Source organism: Berghia stephanieae, chromosome 14 (assembly GCF_034508935.2).
Source record: "Berghia stephanieae isolate SIO BIC M18660-M18661 chromosome 14, UCSD_Bste_1.3, whole genome shotgun sequence".
Taxonomy (NCBI): Eukaryota; Metazoa; Mollusca; class Gastropoda; order Nudibranchia; family Aeolidiidae; genus Berghia; species Berghia stephanieae.
The window spans coordinates 22323587-22328666 of NC_088373.1; the positions used below are offsets into that span (position 1 = coordinate 22323587).

At 37.8% G+C, this 5080-nt stretch overlaps 1 long non-coding RNA gene across 1 annotated transcript in view; it reads right to left on the reverse strand.

Moving 5' to 3' along the window:
• Window positions 1–4752, reverse strand: part of LOC144959983 (uncharacterized) — a 43500-nt gene extending 38748 nt beyond the window's left edge. The window contains exon 1 of the long non-coding RNA XR_013642731.1: window positions 4414–4752. This is a non-coding gene — a long non-coding RNA (uncharacterized LOC144959983). The remainder of the gene's footprint in view (window positions 1–4413) is intronic.
• Between the last annotated feature and the right edge of the window lie 328 nt (window positions 4753–5080).

Consider the following 5080-nt stretch of genomic DNA (forward strand, 5'->3'; position numbering starts at 1 on the left):
GGGATAGTATCCTCAGACAGGTGTCTGGGGATAACAAAAATTGGTTATCCCCAGACACCTGTCTGGGGATCTTCTTCTTCTTCCAGTGTCATCTCATGGGTTGAGGTCGACTTGAAATGACACGCCAATCTTCCCTGTTGACAGCTTGCTGACTGCATTCGGCTGCCGACAATCCTGTTCATGTCCTCACATCATCTATCCAAGTTCTTGCTGGCCTGCCTCTTCCTCTTTTCCCCTCAACTCTACCCTCAAGAATGTCCTTGTTGACAGAATACTCAAATGTTATGTCCACTCAACACTTCTCTATGGCTCAGAAACATGGACCTTGAACAAACAAATAGAGAAAAGAATTGAGGCCTTTGAAATGTGGACTTTCCGTCGCCTTGGAAAAATCAGTTGGAAAGAAAAGAAAACATATCAAGAAGTCTGTGACATCCTTGATATCAGACCGACCCTAATGAAAGTAATAAAAACAAGAAAACTTAAGTATTTTGGACACCTAAGACGCCATCAAACTGTCTGGGGATAACGAATTTTTATTATCCCCAGACAGGCGTCTGGGAATAATGACAGCCGAAACATATTGACTGGGAATCGAACCTTGAAAAATCTGATCAGGTCTAGGTTTTATCGCCTGACATGGAGGGCTGATTTTGTTTGGGGAGGGGGGGGGGGGGGAGAGTAGTATTTTATTATTGTTTGGCCCTGTTATGTTTCATAAAATAAAGTTAACTTGCGATAACAACGAGTGTGTCAGCTGATGCTAGTGTCGAGCGGAAGTCTCGATGATACCTCAAGTCATCGGCCACCAACACTCAAAACTTCCCGAACTCGATGACCAAGGAAAAGTCGGGAATTCCCGAGAAGTAGCACTTCAACTGAGCTTTGGATGGCTTTTTTGTATTAAAACTTAAAATACATTAAATAAATTCACTTTGTATAATAATAAAACATTGATACCTATAACCATTTTGATCTATTTACGACGTTTGTGTTTTGTTAGCTGTTTAAAATATGATATAACGTCAATACCCAATACCAATGACTAGGTATTGAATGAAAGCACCGATGACTAGAGCGATGCTCGAGACTTTTTTGAGTCTCGAGACTCAAAAAAGCATCGAGACGCAAAAAAGTCTCGAGCTTCGCTGGAATCATCGCCGACGAGAGAGGGGTGAACAATGCAGATAGTACACATTGTTAGTAACGCGTGCGTCGCTCGCGCAGTATAGTCTCGAGACTCGGGACTCGGGACTCAATACGAGAAGCATCGACGACCAAGCTTCTCGAGACGAGAAAAGCATCGAGAACTAACTGGAGGTCGGGAAGTTCTCAGTCGTCGATGACCTGACTTCTCAAAACCTAAAGCATCGTTGACCTTTTGGTGACCCGGATGCCCTCCCCTAGCTGATGCTAGGCACTTGCAAGAAGTAGCTCTCGCGAGTTGAAAACAGGCGAGGATTTCTGTTTCCGTTTTTGAGGGGAAAAAATTTAGGAGTGCTTTTAAAATGCTCATTCTTCTTTCTCAGTGGAATGAAATGGCATGTATTATATATCATTGGAAAGGGCATAACATTCTGCATACAATGATGCTAATAATATTATCTTCCTATATCATGATTTTGAGAAATCTTTGCGTAAAGAGATTATATGTGTTTAAACGCTTATAACTTTTAAACCAGAGATGGTCCTTCTTAATAAAAAAAATTCCTTCTGAGATACATATTAAAGAAGCTTCTCTAAAAATTTCAGAGCAAAATATGTTTGCACTCAAAAGTTAGAGCTCCCCAAAAAACAGTAATTGGCCTCGATTGTTTACAGAAGCTGCCATTTTCTTATACTGATTCACTTCCTGTCGTCTGCTGCGTTTGAGAGATAACTTCGTCAATCCACATCAAAACTTTACATCTTTATATCTTACAAAATATTCCATTTATGGAAGTTATTTTTGTTTTAAATTATTCAATTAATTGGCGTTTTCATGTCCATGCATTCATTTTATAATTTACAATTCTCTTCCTTTTTTTTTCCGATTGATTTTTCACTGTTGATTTTGACATTTTTCATCCTTTGACGGACGTCTGTCCAATTTCGGGGAACGGGGGAGCGGAAGTTTTTAAAATCACCTATTTTCGATCATTTAAACCACTAATACACAACCTCAAACATTTATCAGTCCATATCTCTGCTTTTATGAGGTCTATTTTCATTTTGGAAAGTTCAAAGTGAATAACTAAATGACGCTGATTCAGTGGTGTAGTTGGTCTATCTACATGTGAATAAATATTTAATTGTCGACTTTTCCAAAATTCCAATAGGTCATTCATTTGCATGTCGTGGTCTATTTTTCCTTGATTTCAGCTGTTTCAGCTCTAAACTATACTTTTCTTTCTCAATAAATAATTTTTTTTCTGTTTGCAATGTATTACAGAGATGTTGAATTACCACATGTAAAACTTTCAAAGTTGTATCTGAGGCCGTTTCTGAATTATACTCGATTATCCATTGGGTTGCTGTGTTTTGGTCACATATTTTCCTATTCCTATAGAGCAGTAAAGTTAGGTGCCCCAAACGTAAACAAAGGTCGAGAAGCACGTGGCAAACCACATGTTCCTGTCTTGACAGCTCACGTTCCAATGTAAATAATAGAAAAAAATAACCTTTAAAATTTGGCTGTTAGGTGGCAAAAGAAACACATATTCATAAATACTCGATCATGCATCAAATAATGTCTAGATATGGATATTTTATGGAACAAAAGGTAAAATTTTCTAAAATTTATCAAAGTTACAGTCTATCTATTTTTAGGCCAGAGCAAATTATTGCGCTGGTGTGAACAAAACGAGAATTATTCGGAGCCTGATTTTCAGAATAATTTAGCCTTATATTATTATTTCTGCAACTGTTAGATTTTATGTAAACATATTTTCAATACTGAAAGTGGATTGCCTACAACTCAAACTACAAAATTGGGAGACCTATATTGTGCGTAAATTTTTCCGGTCCCTAACGGAAATTACCAGCAACTTGTTATTGTTTACGTTTGGGGCACCTAATTATACTGCTCTATAAACACACAGAGCGCATTACGTGTTCTATCTATTATATCAACATGAGGACTAGTCACAGTCGAACACACAATAACTTTCAATACAAGCAACACATTACGTGTTCTATCTACAATAACTATCTATTATATCAACATGGGGAGGGGGGAACTGTGAACACTCTCAGATTATTACGTGTTATATCTATAATAACTATCTGTTATATTAACAAGGGGAGGGGGGAACTGTTAGAATGTCACAGTCCACGACACGATTACTTACGAACACTCTCAGATTATTACGTGTTATATCTATAATAACTATCTGTTATATTAACAAGGGGGTGTGTAACTGTTGGAATGTCACAGTCCACCACACGATTACTTACGAACACTCTCAGCTTATTACGTGTTATATCTATAATAACTATCTGTTATATTAACAAGGGGAGGGGGGAACTGTTAGAATGTCACAGTCCACCACACGATTACTTACGAACACTCTCAGCTTATTACGTGTTATATCTATAATAACTATCTGTTATATCAGCATGGCGGGGTACCTGTTAGAATGTCACAGTCCACGACATGATTTCTTACAACGACACACATAACACAATACTTATTCAATCTATAATAATTATCTATTATATCACTATGACGGGTACCTGACAGAATGCCACAGTCCACCACACGATTACGTTCAACTACACAGAGCAATTTCATATCCTGCTTAGTTTGTAAACTGAGAGAATTAATTTTCGTCTCTCCTTGGTCCCAGTTCGTGAACAACCAGTGTGTCATAGAAGCAAAACGGGCCGGAATGGAAAAGGAATACACACAGTTTACAGGCTAAGTTCCAACCTGATAGAAATGGAGTTGCATCTCCCTCAAACAATCTTTTGGACAACTTAACCATTGAACTATCATAGTCTGGTAAATCACATATTTTAGAAAATGGCCCAGAAAACTCAATAGATTTAACTGACTGGAGTCTTGGCAAAAACAATCTGTCGAACCTGGGACGTCGCGAGCCAAACAAAGCACGAATTATCCTACTTACTTCACTTAGTAAATGACAAAATACACAAGTTGTCTCCGACTGATGAAAATACGACATAATTACAGTTTTAGAAAGGTACTTCCTGGAACTGATGATGTATGACTAGAGAATTTACTCACAACATTCCTCAAGCCGGATTTTACAAACCAAATAAACAAAACAATGTGTAATCTTAAGCGTTTATAGTCTGATTAAATAAAAAATAGTAATTTGGGTGACTAAAAAAAAAATAACAAAGAGCTGAGTGATGTCAATTTCGTTCTATCTATAGACAAGTCATATGAAATGAATAAGTAGTACTCACTATAAGGTTGAATAGCTGCATCTTTATGGACTGTAGCGAACAACTGAATTCAAAGCGATAATCGCCGTTATTATAATGGTAAATTCACGCGTTCATCCGTCTACCTTAGCCTACACTGGCCCACATACAGTAGAACATGAAAGTAACGTACTCGGAAATAGCGAGAACTCGGAAATAGCGAGTAAAATCTAAATCCCCGTTTTTTTCTCTTATTTGAGTCAATAAAATTAGCATGAAAGTAGCGAGTATGAAAAAGAGGTCAACTCGGAAATAACGAGCATTTCCTGCCCCAGCCTAGGACTTCGAACGAAGTAAAGCAATAGACAAGGGCGATTTAAATATTTTTAGCCAAGCTTTTTTCCTTTTCTTATTTTTCGTTACGAATAATATTGTACCTGTGTTCTCTATGGTAGTAGGCCCCCTAGTATATAGATAGAATGCGCTTGGCCAAGGAGTTCACAACATTGCCATCCGGAAGTATAACGGACCAACACACAAAATCTGTGTAACCATGAACTTTTATAGTCTGGTTAATACAGTTTAGTGAGAACAACTCACAAACGCGGATGGCAAAAACACTAACAAAGGCCTGAGTGACGTCATCTGCATACTATCTATAGTAGGCGGAACAAATTTAGGTGGGAGTTGGGTGTTTGTGTGCGTGTGT